This window comes from Triturus cristatus, chromosome 6 (genome assembly GCF_964204655.1).
Source record: "Triturus cristatus chromosome 6, aTriCri1.1, whole genome shotgun sequence".
In the NCBI taxonomy this organism is placed as follows: Eukaryota; Metazoa; Chordata; class Amphibia; order Caudata; family Salamandridae; genus Triturus; species Triturus cristatus.
This window is the reverse complement of record NC_140589.1, coordinates 113,388,293-113,407,721: the sequence shown is the minus strand read 5'-3', so window position 1 is coordinate 113,407,721 and position 19,429 is coordinate 113,388,293. Positions and strand designations below refer to the sequence as shown.

The 19,429-nt window shown below is 49.1% G+C and overlaps 1 protein-coding gene across 1 annotated transcript in view; it reads right to left on the bottom strand.

The window, feature by feature from the left end:
• LOC146816480 (exportin-5-like) overlaps positions 1-19,429 on the bottom strand; it is a 1,728,456-nt gene that overhangs the window by 10,129 nt on the left and 1,698,898 nt on the right. The gene's annotated exons all lie outside the window — the stretch shown is intronic.

Below are 19,429 nucleotides of genomic sequence, written 5' to 3'. Positions count from 1 at the left end.
CAGATAGCCCACATGGATAAGCTGCTCAAGGTCATTGCCGCTAAAAAGTGACTTGGAGGCGCGCAGCCAGCGCAACAACATTCGCGTAATTGGCATTCCCGAGTCGACCAACACTGGGAAAATGGAAGAGTATGTTGAGAAGATGCTACTGTCTGCGATTGGAGCCGAGTCCTTCTCCAGTCAGTTTATCGTAGAGCGGGCCCACAGATCACTTGGACCGCGGCCACCGCCTGGCAGCACCCCGAGACCCATCATAGCGAGGCTTTTGAATTATCGAGACCGCGATGTGGCGCTGCAGGTGGCAAGAGGCAAGCAAACTCTAACCTTTGACGGGAACACATTTTCCATCTACCCGGACTTCACGCCGATGTTCCAGGAAGAGCAGCGTAAATTCGTGGAAGTTAAGAATAAGTTGCGAAAAGCTTAAATTGACTATGCGTTACTGTATCCTGCGAGACTCAGGGTGACCCACCAGGGCAAACAGCATTTTTTCACGAAGCCGCAACAAGTGGAAGAATTCCTTACGAGGATCAGGCGTGGGTGGGCAAATATGTCTGGCAAGTTGGGGTTGCTGCAGTGGGTGGGGGAGGGAGGCGGGGGGAGCTGTTTTCTTTTTTCGTATATGACAAACATCCCGTAAGTGATTACCTTTTGCTGATCTGGGAGCGTGGTCAAGTGCACCAATGTGTGCCTACTTGGAGCAAAGGCAGGCATTGCAGTGTGTGGAATTTATGGGGCGCCAACTGAGAGTGAATCACGCATGGGGCTGATAAAAGCTGAGATGGATGGCGGATACTGCAACTGAAACGTTGAACATCATTACCTGGAATATCAGAGGCATGGGGGACCCGAGGAAGAAACGGCACATAATAGCATATCTGGACAGGCACAGAATACATATAGCCATGCTGCAGGAGACGCATCTCTCCCCCCAGAGATCTAATACCTTTGCATGCAAGTGGGCGGGCTATAGAATTTTCTCTTCTTACTCATCTTATGCGAGAGGAACGGTAATCCTCATTAAAAAACAGATACCATTTCAGCTAGCAGGAACCAACAGTGACTCGCAGGTCCGCTACTGCCTGGCATGGGGAAGACTGGGGTCGGTGTCAGTCACTTTCACCTGCTGCTATGGGCCTAATACCGACGCACCTGAGTTTTTCACAGCGTTATGGGCTAAGATATATGACATAGGCTCTAGCCATGTTATTTGGGGGGGGGGGGGGTGGGGGGGAGACTTCAATGTAAAGTATGACCCCGGCCGGGACAGGTCACACCCAGCCCCTCATCATTACAATAAAGCAGGCGCGGCGCTTCAGGATACCATAACTGCCTACCACTTGATAGATGCTTCGAGACATGCCCACCCACAAGACAGAGAGGGAACGCATTATACAGCACAGGTGGCGTCATGGATGAGGCTTGATTATTGGCTGATTTCCCAGGGCCTGGGGCCTGCGGTAGTATCGGTGCAGCACTTAGCTAGAACTTACTCTGATCACGCCCCAGTTAAGATCTCGCTGACATCCGCAGAACTTTATGCTCCGCGGAGAGCCTGGCGACTGCATGCACCCATTTTACTGGATACCGTCTTCCAGGCGGAGCTCCGTGAAGAGATTAAGGATTTCTTTGTGCGAAACAAGGGCTCGGTGGATAGTGTGGAAACTATCTGGGAGGCGTTTAAAGACACACTCCGGGAGTTTTGTATCGCGAAAGGGGCGGGGGTGCTGAAAGATATACTTAATACGCTGCGCAGATTGGAAGGGGAGCTCAAATCACTGGATGCACAACTAGCTGTGAGCCCCAATAGCACCACCCAGCTCAAATTCAGGGAAACGCTCTCGGAGTACATGAAGACTGCACAGAGGGAGACTCGTTTCAGGGGGTAATACTGGGTGGCGCGCTGCTATGGAGAGGGAGATAGACCCGGTAAGGCCTTAGCGCAAATAACAGGGAGGGACCAGCAAACCTGGTATGTGCTACAGGTGGAGGACTCAGACGGATTGCTTAATGGGGACACAGCCCATATCCTCCGTGCATTCACGCGACACTATACCCAGCTATACACCACTCAGAGGAAGGGCAGCCTGGAATTGGACAGGTTTCTGGATGATGTGGCGCTCGGTTGGTTGAACGATAGGCAGAGGGAGTTCTTGTACACACCATTTGAACTGGACGAGGTCAGGGAGGCTATAATGAGTATGCAGTCTGGGAAAGCCGCGGGAACCAATGGCATCCCCATAGAATTCTATAAAACATACATAGATCTCATGGCCCCCATCCTACGCGAGGTGTATGAGGAGTCACTCGAGGTTGGATGCTTGCCAGCATCTATGAGAGGCTATCATTGTCTCCCTTTTGAAACCTGGGGAGTCGCCCCGACAATGTGACTCCTACAAGCCGCTCTCTCTCCTCAATTGTGATGATAAAATTTTAGCTAAACTTATTGCCACGCGCTTGAATTTGCTTATGGAGAACCTGGTTCTCCCGGATCAATTGGGCTTTGTGCCCGGTAGAGCTACCTCTCATAATTTAAGAACTTTATTTGCAATACTTAACAATGTCTCCTCGGAACTACCGTTAGCCGGTGTATTCCTAGACGCCACCAAGGCGTTCGATTCCATCAAGTGGGATTATATTTTTGGGGTTATGATTGCGGATGGGCTTCCCTCCACTTTTTTTTATCATGGATCCGGCTCTTATATAGCCTGCCTGTTGCTAAAGTGCTAATTAACGGGCATACGTCGCAGGCTTTTCCCATAACTAGAGGCACAAGGCAGCGGTGCCCATTGTCCCCCTTGCTCTTTGCTCTTGCAATAGAGCCTCTAGCGGACAAATTGCGGCAACGGCATAACGACAAGGCTTTGCGGTGTAATCTGCGGCAGATACTAATCTCACTCTATGCCGACGACATCACGCTCTATATACGAGACCCGCAATAAAATTTGAACCAGATATTACGTGAATTTATACCATTTGGGGCGCTATCGGGAATTCAGATAAACTGGGGGAAATCCTGCATTTTTCCCGCTGACGGCGACCACGAGACGGTTCCCGTTAGATTACCCCTTTGGAGTGGTGCGAGGAAGAGCTGCGATACCTGGGTATCCGGGTTACTAAGGATAGGGAGGAACTCATGCATTGGAATTATGGTAACACAATGACTCGCATAACTGAAAATATTAGTCGATGGAAAATCCTTCCCCTCGCTATGGCGGGGCGAGCTTCCCTTATTAAAATGGTGATCCTTCCCCAGCTACTTTATTTATTTTTAAATATCCCGTACTACCCAGGGATTTATTTTTTCAAGACGCTCCGCTCCGAATTGACGCGCCTAGTATGGGGAGGGAAGCAGCCGAGGCTGCAATGGGAGTGTAGGAGAGTAGGGTCTGCTTCCTATGGTCACCCCCACTTTTTGCTTTTGCGTCACTGGTTTTCGACTTAGATGTGGCTGTGGGCCTGCTAATCAGACCCACAGCCCAGCTGTTCTCTCTCTAAATTCTTACTATGTACGTTAGGTACATAACTCAATTGGTAAGGATCACCTTATAGGGCCCTGTACAGTGTACCTTAGGTACCCAGGACATGGGTGTACCCTAGGCCTACCAGGGGCTGCAGCATGTATTATGCCACCCTTGGCTGTCCTCCCATCATGACACAACTGGCTGATCACTCAGCTGGGGCAAGGTCGTTTAATCACCCCTTGCTTAGGTATAGTATTCCTATACCTACCTTGTACATAGACACATGGGTAACCTTTCAGCCACTCCTATGGCAGGCCTTAACAATCCTGAAGGCAGAGTGTGTGGTAACATGTGAGATGGTGCTCTAGCATGAGCTGAGCCTGTCTGCAGCTTTCGGAACCATGTCCTTATAGCTGTTCGATGATATCGCCTACCATATACTCTTAAAGTGCCTTATAATCCTCGCGGTTATGGTAACTATGGTCTGGCTTTATCAAAACATGTCGTGTAAGGTTTCTAACACTTTGGAATACTACCCCCACACCATTTCTGGCGATGATGATAGTATTCCCCCCTTCTAGAGGGAGAAGACATGTTAAAAACCTACTACCCGGTTAAAGTTAACCATATCCCCAGCATCACAAAATGGATGCTGCCACGGACACAAGTATGAACTCCTGCTGCTGGAAGTCCTTCCAGCGAGGGAGGCTTGGACAATAGGTTTCCTGCCTTGGGAGGTGCTAGCACCACCCTAGACAGGGCTTAGTGTATTGGGGCAGGGAGGGATGAAAGAAACGAGTCACTGCCTGGGGCACACAAGGTGTCCCATGCATAGTCCGGTTCAAACCGGTGCTGGGGCACTCCAGCCCCAGTCCTGGCGCGAAACTGGACAAAGGGAAGGGGGTGTAACCACCCCCCTCCCTGGTTCCCACCCATAGGAGGGACCTAGCAGGTAACCCAGCCCCCCAGATTAGTATAAGAGTGGGAGCTGAGTCCCTAGGACTTTGGATTATCCTGAACTGAAACTAGACACGAAACTCTGGACCTTCGACATTCGACGACAAGAAGACTGAAGAATCTCCCTTGTGGCCAAGGAGTGGCCACCCTGTGCAAACAGGCACCAACAAGCGATCTGCCGTTTAATTTGCCCAAGTTCTACGAGGAACCGACTGCAGAGCCCGACCAGCGCCTTGACCTCCAGACTTCTCTGACCCTGATCCACAGCCAAGCTGAGATCCGTGGAGGCGACGAGAGACGTGGGACCGGCTACCTGGGAAAATTGGCGAGTAGCTTCCAGCGCAGCTTCTGAGGCATCCTCGAAGTTGTGCTCTGGGGATTGAGAAGCCCCAACCCCGAGCACCATCTGCACCGAAGATCAGCCCTCCACACTCCACGAGTTCTGCGTGGGGCCCTTCTGCATTTTCCTGCTCGACGCGTCAGTGACGACGAACCCTTGACTTTTCACCGCTGGTTTGGCTCCTCCAGACTGGCCCTTGCTTCCCTGTGAAAGAGAAGCACCTCAGACCTTCCTGGTCTGCACCTGAAGCGAATTTCCATTTCCTCGTGGGTTGCCTTTGCCAAGGCTTGTTGACTCCAAACGGGACGTCGGCTCCGCCAGCAGCAAGATCCTTCGTGGGACAGCTCGTACCCTGGTTCCGGTCGTCCGACGCCTCCTGGTCCACGCAGCTGCAAAGACAAGCTTCAAGACAACACCTGTGTTCTGCACGACATCGCCTGGTTCCTTCCTGGTTCCACACGGTCACTGGCTAGTGACCTAGACGTTGTCCCCTCTGCTTGCAGGTGTTCTTCCTTCAAGATCCATCCTTGGATCCACCGGACATCTTCCTCCTGGCCGCCTGCCAGCATCTGTTCTTCAGGCATCCATAGGATCCAGCGACGACACCCGACACATCTTCACACCTATGCACCCGTCTCCTGTGGGTGAGGTAACGCGAGTACTCCAGTGCTCCAGTGGATATTGACTATCCAAGTGTCTAAGTCTTTAGTTGCTTCCTCCTAGTTACTTCGGAAGTTTCCTTATTCTCCCTATTTCTAATTGCTACATTCCCATTGACTTTAATGTAACCCGCGTGTGTGTTTCCACACTGCACACGCTTCCCGTGGGCCTCCCACTTCCTAACCATTGGTAGGGTAGTGTAGCCCCAGCGATTCCCTAGGCCTACTCCCTGTTCGTGACGTGGTACTTATACCACTTTCTTAGTATATGGTTTGCTTGGCCCCTGGGCCTAACTGTATTTTTCCTGTGTAACTTAACGTATGCTACTTAAGAAATTGTTGTGCTTAGACCTCTGAACTCATAAAGAGTGCTGAGGGTATATGTTAGAGTAAATACGTTCTAATTTTATATATATCTGGTGTGGTGTCCTTTCATTTGGTATTCAAGGGATTATAATGGTATAACAGCTGGCTTCACATGCCATACAGAGTTTAGCCTAAGACTGCTCTTGTCCATGCTACCACTAGGATAGCTGGTCTATAAGGTTGACTTTACAACCAATCACCATAAGGGTTGTTTGGACTGATACAGGGTGTACACTAGAACTAGTGACATCATATATCAGGCCAACTTCTCACAGTAACCCTGCTCTGTCTCTGACCAGAGTCCCTGTACTTGAAGAGGATCCATTGTGAGCCCCCCAACCCTGTAGGGAAGCATCCGTGATGATTGTCTGACTGGTAAGATCCTGCTGGAAAGGGACTCCCTTCAGCAGATGCAATTGTTTCATCCACCATTTGATTGAATCCTTGGCTGACTGGGGAAGAACTACAAAATCTTCCCAGCGATTTGATACTTGTGACCACTGGTCCTCCAGAGCTTGCTGCAGAGGGCACCTTTGCTGTCTAGCATTCGGAACGATTAAGATGCAAGACGCCATTGAGCCAAGAAGACACTTGCCTGACCGTGGGACGGCGAGAACAGAGGAGAGTGCAGCACTTATTGTGTATTGAGAATAACCACTTCTCCAAAGGACACACACTTGCACTTACGGTATCCAGAGAAGCACCCAGGTAGTGGATCTTTTGAGTCGGATTGAAAATAGACTTTTTGTAGTTGATTTGCTAGCCCGGATTGCTTAGCACTCGTATGCAGAATGAGAGGTGATTCTGAAGTAGAGTGGGTGACTAGCTTTTCAGCAACCAGTCCAGGTACAGATATATGAAGATCTTTTGCTTACGAAGAAAAGTTGCTACTACTGCCATGCATTTCCTGGAACGGGAATGCAGAGTTGGAGGGGACCTTGCTCTCCTTGGTGATCTGTGTGGAGATCTTCCCGTAAATGTAACGGGTGGCGGACCGGCAGAAAATCTAGAGGGAATGTATGTCCGAGAGTAGTTTGAACCAGGACTTCTGGGTGGAATCCTACGATGTAGAATAATCTGCAGCCTTCGTGGAGAGAGGTTAATAGGTGGTGTCTCTTTTCCAGGAACCAGAGATCCCTCAGGCGTTATTTCTACTATGTTAATGCCTGGAGAAGAAGAAGCTTCCCTTGACATCGATCATATGGACTTCGACGTCGACCTCGGTTTTCCAAGCACCTCCATGAAAGATGGAGGCCTCGATGACATGATGCCTGTTGCCGCCAAAGGATTTGCTTCTTTCGACGTCAAATGTCGAACTGGAGCCAGAGATACCTACTGTGCTGTTCGACGTTGACCGCCTATCTGACTGTGGTAGGGTCCTCGACGTCGACTGCCTGTGTGACTGCGGCGGGGTCCTCAACGTCGAACGCCTGCGTGACTGCGGGGAGGTACTTGCTGCAACGGCGATCTGGACATCGACTGTGCCGCGACATCAGTGACTGACGACGAGGGAGATTCTTCGACGTCCATCCCGGCTTTGCCATAGGCTTATGTCCGACATACTCCAAATCTGGAGTTGAATGTCTTGACGTCGACTTACGTTTTGAAGGCGGAGGCTGTGACCGCTTCTACAGCGATCTGTTCCGCGTCGTCGCATTCCTTGTATGTTTTTCATACGTCAACCTTGACACTGAAGGAGAACATTCAGGGATCTGCTTTCTCTTTGATGCTGGAGAAGCAGAACAACGTTGTTACTTTTCTGATCTGTGTTTTTCCTGAGAGGAGGGCTCTTTAAAAGTAGGACTGTTTCCAAGGCCACTTTTTGAAGGTCTTTTGCCTCTCTCCAGCAAGGCATGTAGCTTTATCTTCTCTCTCGAAGTGTTCTTTTGGAAAATTGCTGGCAATAACAACACTTCTCTGAATTGTGTGAGGATGGTAAGCACAGAATACAACTACAACCAAAATAGAGGGACGAAGGGGCCTTTTTCCACTCTGAAGGAGTGGGAGGTCCAGCATAAAGGAGGTGGCCCAAATGAACTTATACAAAACAAGTTTATGCCGTTCCTCTCATGTGAAAAACCTAGGAGTACAGAGTCAAAGAAGACAGGGAGTCCCACTAGCCCGAGAAATGGGGTCTGTGTGGGAAATCCATATTCCGGATAGTAATGCCCTCACACACCCTTGCAGGTGTCATGCTTCATCATATGGGCTGCTCCTCGTCGGGTCGGCGGTGCAATACCCGACGGGCTGCCTGTAATAGGGGCTCTTTATCGGAGATCTTCTTATCCGGATGCCGTATGGTGAAGTGCAGGTGTGGGGGCTAGAAGGTGTAGAATAGTGTAGTGAATTAAAATAGGGAAAGGAGTACCTGACATAAACAAGCTTTATTCTGGGGGTCTCCTACCCTAATTAAAAATAAAGAAGGGAAAACAAGGCACTAGCCAGAGAATAATGTCTCGTAGAGTGTAGATCCTTGTTTTACTCAGTGTGGGTCAACATGTTTCTCGCTATAGGAAGTGTATCTTTGCGATTCTTCAGGACCTAGACAAGACTGTTGTTCTACACCTAAAACATATGTGGTGAATTTATCTACTCACGAAAAAAGCGTGTCAGATGGTTAAAGTACCTGGATCTACCCTACTCAGTAGAACCCCAGGCTTCAACAGTACCCGGTGGTAAATGCATAGCGCCTGATGCCCACTGGGAGTGTACATCTCCCCGGTGGTCAGGGCCACGCTCAGGACCTGGGACAGACTGAACATCTCTAAGTGCCTCTCTACCCCAATGCCTCACCTTACCCCAATTATGGGAAATGCAGACTTCCCACCGGCAATGCACGGACCAGCATACTCCCGGTGGCAGGAGGCCAAATGCAAACGCATTGGGGATCTCTTCGATGAACAAGTAGTACCTTCCTTAAGTTTTATGCTTGCACAATGAGACTATGAGGTGATAGGTGTGAATAGACATAAGGAGGACCCATTGCTGGGGTGCTATACTTATTTGCTGATCTTGACACCAAAGGACTGGCATGAAGACTATTACCATACTTCAGAGCCATGGTCCACTAAGGCCTTGTTAAATTGTTGTTTGCCCCCCAGTGTGCCTGTGAATAAGGTGAAGGGACATTATTTGCATTTTAATGAACTATGTATACGCTGCTTTTTAAAATCACTTTAGAGTACCTCAGGTCAGTCAAAGCTGACCACTCTGGAGGCAAGAATTCTTCCTCTGGAAATTTGTCAAGACCACTCAAAGTTTGCAATCTGCTAGAAAAATAGTAACTGACTGTCTCCCTCAACATTATCATCTACTATTCTGCAAAGTTGTGCCAGCATCTGACCAGGATCTATATTTTATCTGAACAGTTCATGCATTCTGTGCATAGACTCATTGGGGGCCACCGGAAGAGTCTCCAGGAAAATGAATTCCTTCATGTTAGCCTAGCAGTCTTTAGACTAGCCTTAGAAATAAAAGTTGCTGAAGAAGCCCCGTTGAAATTGGGGTTGAAGCTAAAGCCACTGGAGTCTGACCAGATTGCTGGTCCTTATGAGGTGTCCTGTCGGTTTTGGGGTAGGGTATAGCCTTAGTGATACAAGTTGCACAGGAAACCCCAATGAAATTAGGGTTGAAATTGAAGCCACTGGAGTCTGACCAGATAGCTGCTTCTCATTCAGTGTCCGGTTGGTTTTGGGGAGGGATAGTAGTAGTGCGGAGGAAGGCATCGAAGTCACTGACATTTCAGAATTTAATTCAAGTCCAGACAGCACAACGGCCAAACCAGGAGCGTCAGAGAGTGTCTTAGAGAAAATCTCCAACATTTTCTATTTAATGGCCTGAAACTTACCCAAGAGCAGTCAGTGGGGAAAGAAATTTTAGAAAGAGACTGGGACAATCAATGGGATTAGCTCAGGTAAAGACACAGACTTCGGTTGAAAACAACCACAGAACCGCTCGAAACCCAAAGGAACATGTCCCTAACAATGAAAAAAGGATACTGCAACAAACATTGACAGTGGAAACTCCAGTGTGCCAGATACTGTATTGCTGAAGACACAGAAAAAAAAGCGGCAACACCAATGGCCAAAAGCTCTTTATGCATGCTGAACGTCACTTCAAGTGGAGATACAAGGCTGGGTTTGTGACGTCGAGTGACACGTCTAATGCTATAAAATTAATTTCTATATCAAATCTGCGACCTAGAAAAGGTTACCTTAAGGAATCTGTGGGATAAATCCAAGTCAACTCTGTCTATGGAGTTCAAGCCATTTTTTCATGATATACCACATATTATTGAACACCATCCCTATCCCTTGATGTGCTACATTTAGTCACTGAGGGAAATGGTATAGCTGTTAAAAGAACTAAAAGGTTTAAAAACAAAACTACACAATGTGATGTGCAGGTTAATTGCCTTCTGTAACTAATTTCTGGGGGAAGCAATATTCACCTGCAGATTCCTCAATTCTTGAATTAATACCAATGCAGTAGCTCCAAGATGGTTGGTCTCAGCATATGGTCAAACCTTCTTGGAAAATGGGCATCGCTGCAGACTTCAGAAGCAAAACAGAACCACAGTCCAGAATAAATGGATTGGTGGAGGGTCAAAAGATGGATAAGAAAACATCCACAACCTCTGCAGACTAGTCAAAGGAGCTCAGATTTCCTCACCCTATCTCCAATCATAAAGGTGGAGGTTTGAATGTGTGAGGAAGTCTGCCCTAAGTGGAAGTGACAGAGGGGCAGGTTGAGCAGATCAAGTCCGCAGCTAGTCAGGTACAATCAAGACAAGCACATCTGTGTACAGTCCTCACACAGCTTCCTCAGTACCCAAGGAATCGGAGGGAAGAGAGGAGATGCATAGTGAAGATGGAAGTACAGGACATCTTCTAGAGCTCCCTGTAGGGGAAAATGTAAGGCACAGAACTTCAAACAGCATGAATCCTAGTGAGTGGCAAGGAGTTCCACTAGAAGCTTCTCCAGAGTAGTTAAGGTGGACAGAGTCATCTATGGGTGAAGCCACCACTTATGATCGTCAAGATGACATCGACTGAGATCATTGGCCCACACACATAATGTCCCCTCAGCAGCCATCGCTACCAGACTTAAAAAGCTTCTGGGAAAATCTGAATGTCACGAGTTTTATTAGGAAGTGGGAAGGCCTTCAGGGAGGAAGAGTCCACCTCTGCCGCAATAAAGAGGTGACACTGGGAGGCCTAGAGATGCGACTTGCTGAGGTTGATTGAAAACCCCTGATCATAGAGTATGTAAATTGAGGTCTGCAGTTGTTCCAATATCAGCTGTAGAAAGGCCGCCTTCCGCAACCATTCAGTGGGGCAGGTAACATTATGGTTCACTGCAGAAGAAGGAACTGGTTTGCTTCAACAAACCAATATTGGCTGCATCAACACTTCGTTTAAGGGGAACAATGGCGAAACAGCAGAGGAGGCGGACTGTGCGCTAAGCTTTTTCTCCTCCACATTTATTGGCGATTTAAAGAACCTCGGAGGCTATGCGCAGCAGTGATTTATCCAACTTTCACAGTGTGAGGCCCACAAACAGGAGTGGTGTCTAGGTCATTGGTTCTGCAGGGCCACACAGTCAGCAATATTAGTTTAGAGAGGAGAAGGCTGCCACCACACTGAAATTGTCATGGTAAACTATTCGCCTTATTTTGTAACGGATCCAAAGGCAGTACTGGTGGCATCGAAGACTGCACCAGCATTGATGCCAACACGGCGCTACTGGGACAGCCTTTAATGGAGGAAAAGGTTCGGCCATCACCAGAAAGTTCAGGAGGAAGGTAAATGGAGTCGACCAACACCTTGGAATGGAGCCACCAGCAGGCCCCACAGGCGTCCTGGGATTCGCAGGGGCATCAGACAGAGCTGAATCAAGTGGAAGAAATAAGTTACTTGTCTGTATCTGCAGTTATCCAGTATTGGTATCTTTCATAAATTCACATTAAGGAATCCTTCCCCGTCGTCGAGATGGGAGTCCCTGGTACATTTATAAAGGTAATGTCACCATAGACATAGAAGTTAAACGGCCTAAGGCCTCATATTTAGTAACATATCCAAGTCCTTATTTAAAAAAGGGTCAAACTTAAGAGAACAACCAATCAGCTGACACCACCCTCTAGAACCTTCCTGAAAGGAGCTCCAGTCCCTCAGATTTTCATAAGCACCGTGCGTACCCAGAGAGACAACAGAGTACTAAGTGAGCCCTTCCAAGGGAGGCGGGTGGGTCGCATGTGAATCTATGAAAGATACCAATACTGCAGAACTGCAGTTACAGGTAAGTAACTTATTTCTTATTCAGTATTGGGGTATCTTTATAGATTTGCATGCTTGAATCGGAATAAAAAGCAGTAATGAGCACATTTCGTCATATATATTAATCATACATATACAAATAGTCAATAACTATTGCTTGAGAATAACTATTTCTTGAGAATAACAGATATATATATATATATATATTCCACAGCAGGATCCCAGGGGTACCACCATCCAAAGAAAGGCGCAACACCAGGAAACAGACTCCAAAGGCAAAGTGGCAAAGTTGAGAGTTAAATGATGATTTATTCAAGCATCACGTGTCCAAATGACGCGTTTCGGCCGCCAGACATGCAGCCTTGATCACATAGCCCTGTACTGGTGAATGAGTGGTATTTATATATATGTGTGAGTGGTAGTGTTTTTACTATGTTCATTGCAATGACTGAGTAGTTTTGCAGCGTGTGACTGTGGGCAAGACGCAGTAAAGCACATGTGTGACATGTTTTACTACAGTTAGTAACACCAGTGTAAACAGACTATAAAACTGTCAACTAACTGCTGAAGCCGGTGATTGCCTCAGTCCTCTCGCACATGCATCGTGGAAGCTGGTACAAGAGCATATGGCGTTCCCAGATGCAGCCTACCGATTGTGTAAGTACACATTAAAACGGAAAGCATGTCCCTCGTAAGCAATCATGTTAGTGTTACCGATTGCTCACAACTAGAAACGTGAGACCTAGCACAACAGTATGTGTGTCAGTGACTCCCTGCTCTCGGCGCGTCTCATGAAGCACAAAGTGAAAGCGCTGCATGTGAGCAAAGGCTAGTGATAAGATGTGCGCGTCTAGCCCCGGTACAGTAAAAATGCAAACAAACTAAACTGCATAAATGCAAAACAAAGCTGTCACTTAATACAACAAAAGTTGAAAGTGTGAGTGAGGGTGAAATGTGAACATAGGTGTGTATATACATGTTGAGGAAGGCGTGAGTGCGCATATAGGCCAAAATATATAAGTGGGGTGTTTGTCCCTCCTCAAGAGCATTTGAGTGACATAAAAATGCATAGAATGTACTAATAAAAAATGTGTGAAAGCGCAGGAAATATTCTAGAGTCTGCCAGTGCTTGTTCAATGTATCCCTTGCAATGAAGCAATGGGTTTATAGCATAGCGTATTGTGAAAAAGTGACATTCTAATTCATAATCATACGCAAACATGGTCTAAATACATGTGTTGCCATTCCTGCCGCAGCATTGGTTACAAGCCTGTAGTGCCTATGCTTAAAGACCAACTATAGACAACCAAAATGACAGTATGAATACTGGGTATTCTCTTCGTGGTTGCACATAGCCTGATGACAGGAAACCCAACTCTATGTGAATATTGAGAGTGCACAGGTAAAGCCGGATATAAACAGTGAAATATATACAAGTGATAACATTAATATACAGTTACAATGCGATGGTATGGTCACTAAGGGTGTGAATGGAATGCTATGTTACAGGAAATGGTGCAGATCCTCCGTGGTGTTGAGACCAGCGGGCGCCTTGGTGTTAAATTGCTGAATATATCTACTCTCCAATTGCCTCAAAAGCTTCTCTCTGTTGCCACCCCGTCTCAGTGGTGGGACGCAATCAATGACTGAATAACGGAGGTGCTCTAGATTGTTATTATGCATCTCCTTAAAATGCCTGGCTACGGGGTAGGCTGGGTCATTGTTGACTATCGCTCCGAGGTGCTGGAGAATTCGCAGGTGCACTTGCAATTTAGTGCTCCCGATGTAACGCAGCCTGCAGTTACATTCGAGCATGTACACCGCAAATTCCGTTCTGCACGTGAGTCTATGTCTGATGGTAAGTGGCGCATGTCTAAAGGCTGAGTCTACCTTCGTGATGTTCTTACCAAACGTGCATGCCCTGCAACTCTGGCATTTAACAAAACCCTTTTTGTCTGCTAGCCAATTCTGTGACGTGGCGATCTCCGGACTGTTTCTGACTAGTGCATCCCTCATGAAAAAAGCTCTTCTGTATGTGATGTCAGGTTTTTGGGCTACTACAAGTCCTAGTACGGTGTCTGATTTAATGATACCCCAATGCTTGTTGATTACTGCTCTGATAGCTCTTTCCTCAGTGTTGTGCGTTATAATCAATCTCGGGGTGACTAGGCTATTTGGCTCATTTAGTATGTTGGCCGCACTGGTGACCTCAGGGGTGGATGGGACCACTAACAATTCCTCCCTAGGGATGGCATTGGCTCGGACAATGGCTTTACGTATGACAGCCGCTGAGTAACAGCGTGCCTTGAATCTTTTGGCTGCTTCCCCCTGGCACTCAATGAGATCTTCATGGGTACTGCAAATTCTGGCCAATCGTAACATCTCCCCATAGGGAATGCTGGTTATGAGGTGCCGAGGGTGAAAGCTGGAGGCGTGCAGTATGTAGTTTCCTGTGGTATGCTTACGGTGAAGCTTGGAATGAAAAGTGCCATTGGCGATGTACAGATTGACGTCCAAGAATTCTGTAGAGGTGGCACTAATGTTGGCATTGAATTCCAAATTAAGATCACTGTCACTGATCTCACTAATGAAAATTCTAGCACTGTTAACATCACCTCGTCAAATCAAAAAGACTTTGTCTATGTAACGCAGCCAAGACACAATGTTGTTATTGAAAGCTGTCTGGTGCTTGACTATGAGAACTCGCTCCTCCCACCAGCCAACATGTAAACATGCGTAGCTGGGCGAGAAGCAGGCTCCCATGGCCACGCCCCTGAGTTGCTGGTATACCTTCCTACTGAACATGAAAAAATTATGTGCGAGACACCAGTCAATTAGAAACAAAATGAGTTTGTTGTGTTTGTGACAATTGATGGGTCTATTACCCAAGAAGTATTTGCATGCAGCTAGACCATCATGGTGACGTATGCTGGTATACAGCGATGTAATGTCCATGGAAATTAGCAAATAGTCCTCGTGCCAGGGAATGTCTTTTACTTTGAGCAAGAAATCACTGATGTCTCTTAGGTAGGTTGTCTGGCTGGATACAAGATATTGGAGAAAAAAATCCACATACTTGGAAATATTGTCGCAGATGCTTTTTCTGGCCGAGATGATGAGTCGACCAGGAATGGGGGTCACGTTTTTGTGCACTTTCGGTAGAAAGTGAAGGATAGGGAGGACTAGAGTCTCAATGTTAAGAAATGCACATTCTTCTTTGCTCAACTGGCCCTGAGATCTGAACTCATTGAGGTGTTTCCTAAGTTCCTTATTACTGCTAGCCATTTCATTGTGGTTAGAGAGCCTGTAGCAAAGGTTATCGCACAGATGTCTGTTAGCTTCTTCCAGATACAAATTGCGTGGCCACAGCACAATGTTCCTTCCTTTATCCGCCTTGTTGATGATGACTTCATTATTGCTTTGTAGTTTTTTCATAAGTTCATTGTATTTGAGACTCTGCATGCGTTTTCCGGTAGCACGCCTCCTGGTTTTGAGGTGTAGCGCCTTGAGCTCATCAATGATGACATCAATGTATATGTCAATCGCATCCCTCGGCATCATTGGGGTAAAGGTGGAGTGCGGCTTGAAAGGGCTAGGGATTCGGCATGAACTTTCAATACCCTCATCATGTAGAAGTTGTTGAGTAGGCCTCGGTGTACAAGGCACTGCTTGTTCACCCAAGATGCGCACTGTTGGGATGTCCGCCACCGTGAGTGGTTGCTCAACTGTTTGACCAGCGGGTACCGTGTCGATAGTGGTGGCATTGCTTTGTTTGAGTCTGAAAATGTTTAATTTTCTAATGAATTTGAAGACGTCAATCCGGGTGTTGCTGTAATCAAATGAGCTTTCAGGGCAAAAGGTGAGGCCCAACGTGAGGAGCTGTTTTTCCGCTTCAGTGAGATCCATTGTGCTCAAGTTTATAATAGTCTCGGTATCTTTCTTCATTTCTTTCTCCAATTGCCTCTTCTTTTGTTCATTTGCTTTGGTTTTTCTGAGTTTCCGCCTTTCCCGCCTCCTTCGGGTTGCGTCGGTGTTTGTTTTCCTTGGCGGCCTGGGCCTGAGGGTCTGCCACCGGTCGTAGACTAAAAAATCCATCTCTTCTCCTGGGCTGGGATTTACTCTGCCGGGCATGTTACTTGTTCTCCATCTGCCCCCGTCATCTGAATCTGCTCCACTCTCTGCCAAGGAACTCAAATTAGACAGGGATGCAGAATTAACGCCCTCAGTATTGCCTGCTGGTGGCTTAGCCTGCCTCTGTTGATTTTGCTTATTCATACGCTGTGTTCCGATGGAGTCGTATTTTCTGGCGAATGTAAATATGTGCCCGCATTCATAGTCTGTTTTTTCCCGGGCAAATTTGAACACCTTGCGCGCTTTGATAGTGTCCTCATGCTTCCTGAGGCGTATCTTGATCTCATCCTTGCCCTTGAAGATGGCATCCTTTTGGTTCATGGCATCCAACTCATCATTAAGAACATCAATCTCTCTTTGTAAGTTGGCCCTGTCAATTTCTGCATACTTGATTAGTATGATGACTAAACACATAGAGGCCTCTAGTTTGCTTGTGGCCCATTCCTTTAGCATGTCAGGGTTAGGTTGCTCAAAGCTGGGTGCCATTATTCTCATTCGTCGTGGGACCCGATCTGCCTCTCGGTATTTTTGCAAAGATTTTGCCTCCCACCACTTGGTGATTTCTGTGCGCATACGTTTTTCAAGTGTTTAGAGTTTTGCCTTGTAACTGTCATCAGTGGTACCTGTATTAACTTCTGCGCATCTGGCAAGACTCGGTACATTCGGTAAATTATCAAAAAGTGCTCCAGCAGGGGCGTGGCTTGCAGCCGACGAAGATGGCCGCAGCCTAGTGCGGCTCCGGTGCCTAACGCCCGATCCCGCAACTATCCTGACACTAATCCTGATCGAAACCGGAGGGAAACTCGCAGCGGTGTCCCCTGAGTGCCTGGGGCACCGGCCGGGAAAGGCAGGCGCCTGACAGCGTGCATCTCGGCGGAGGGCCGTCTGACAACGTGTGAGCGGCCTGCAGACGGGAGCGGCGCCGGGGCCTTGGGTGGCGGCCTGCCGGCCCTGACGAGCCTGGAGGGGCGTGGCCTAGGCCTCTCGGCCGCGGACTCCTAACGCCTGAAACAAGACTCGGGTGGCGGCCGTGGACACGAGGTACAGTGCCCTGAAGCTGGGCTTGCCTTGAAGCCCTGAGAAACCCTGCACGTCCCCTCGTGGGGGCCCCCGCATCGCTCGGTGCCGCTTCTGGAGCGGCGGAGGGGCTCTGGCGGTGCGGCCCGGGGACTGGAAGAGGTGGCGAACTGCAGCAACGGAGTGCACTACGGGTATGAGAGGCCGCCGCACGTGTGGGGCGGTGCCGTCACCCTCAGCGACAGACCCGGAGGGGTGCCTAGACTTCCCTGGAGCCTCGACGAGCCCCTACTGCGGTCAGTGACTGGAGAGCGGTAGGCTGGCATTGGGGGCATCCGCGGTGCGGACTGGGCAGCACGGGTCCTGGCAGCGGACCGGAGCGCGGCGGGAGGCCTGCGGAGGGTCCTGATTACTCTGTGATAGCGGCGGGACCCCGGTGAAACCGACAGGCCGCACGTGGACATTCCAGTGGCAGGCGGCGACGACCGCTGGCTTACCGCTGCACTCCTCCTTCTATTCTCCTGGGGACCCAGACCGACGAGAGTGGAGCCCAGCCGCACCGGCCACGATGGGAGGCAGGCCACGCTGACCCAGATGCAGGTCTCAATAGGGACGATCTCCACGGACGTGACGCTGCTGAGAGCCGATATTGCAAAAATAAACACGAGACTGTCGGAGGTGGAATCGGCCACGGCGACCCTTACAAGCGAAGCGGCAGAAACTAGAAACAGGATACAGACGCTGGAACTGGTCCAAAAGCAGCTATTGGTCAAGCTGGATGACCAGGAAGGCAGGTCCAGAAGGAACAATGTACGAGTCGTTGGTGTGCCGGAGAGCGAACGGGGGCCGGCGTTGGACCTCTTCGTAGAAAAACTCATCACGGATCAGCTGCAGCCATGGGGGCTGTCAAAATTTTTCTCCGTGGAAAGAGTGCATCGGGTGCCCGGAGGACGGCCGAGACCCGGGGCTCCCCCGCGCCCGATCCTGGCGCGCATTTTCAATTTCCGTGACAGACGCAATCCTGCAGGCGGCTCATACCGCCCCCCGTTGAAGGTAGACAATGGCACAGTCACCCTCTACCCGGACTACACCACAGCAGTAATGAAGCAGCGTCGTGACTTCCTGGCAGTCAAGAAGGAGTTGCGCGCTCGTGAACTCAAGTACGCAATGCTCTATCCGGCAAAACTGCGGGTGGAAGCGGAGGGACACACTTGGTTCTTCACCACGCCAACGGAGGCCACGGAGTGGCTGGAGGGATGGCGACCGGCGAGAGGTAAGGGCTGCGCGGGGCGTGCTCGTCGAAACCATTCTGGATCCCCCGAGACTCTGGAAGACGCTGGCTCTGACGACAGGGAGCGCGCCACTGGACTGAAGCAGAAGGGGAGCGACTGGACTTTGGACAGCAAGGCGGAGTGGAGTGCCAGATGGGCCCCGGCGGTCGCAGGAGACTCAGACACTGCAGGGGCGCCGCATGTTTTGAACTTTGCTGTCCTCAATGACTGGTTTCTCGATTAGACATACAAATGGTGCAGGGAGCGGGCGAAGGACAGCGAGCAGCTCCTCCCCCATACGCAAGTACCAAGTTATGGGATCTAAGCACTCTGCTAAGTTGGGGTGGCGGGTAGTTTTAAATCCGCTGGGCAGGGAGGCAGGGCGGGGAGTGGGGGGCCGGGGGTATCACGAAAATGTTGTTTTGTGTTATGTTATGAGTTTTGCAACTACACATTGGCGGTTTCTGCAAGCTAGGCCTGTCATAGATGGGGGGAGGAGTGTACAGGTTCTGCCACTTTTCTACTACCCTACATGACTGGGGAAACACAAAAACCCACCTCGGAGGCCACCGCTAGCTCCACTGGGGGGAGTGCGCAGCCATCCAGCCCCTCGCTCAGCATTTTGTCCTGGAATGTGAATGGATTGGGAGATGAAATTAAACGGGGGCTGGTCCTACAATACCTCAAGCGTAAGGGGCCGGCGGTGGCACTCTTGCAGGAAACGCACTTGGTGGGCACGACTACGAAGGAACTGGACAGATGGGGGTTTAAAATGGCGGTACAGTCTGAATTCACGTCAAGTTCCCGTGGGGTGGGCATACTAGTTAATAAGCGCTTCCCCCTGATCATTGCTGACTCCCGTAGAGAGGACCAGGGTCGCTTCGCGGCACTGACCTGCCAATGGGAAGGGAAAATGTATAACTTAGTGATGGTATACGTCCCCCCAACA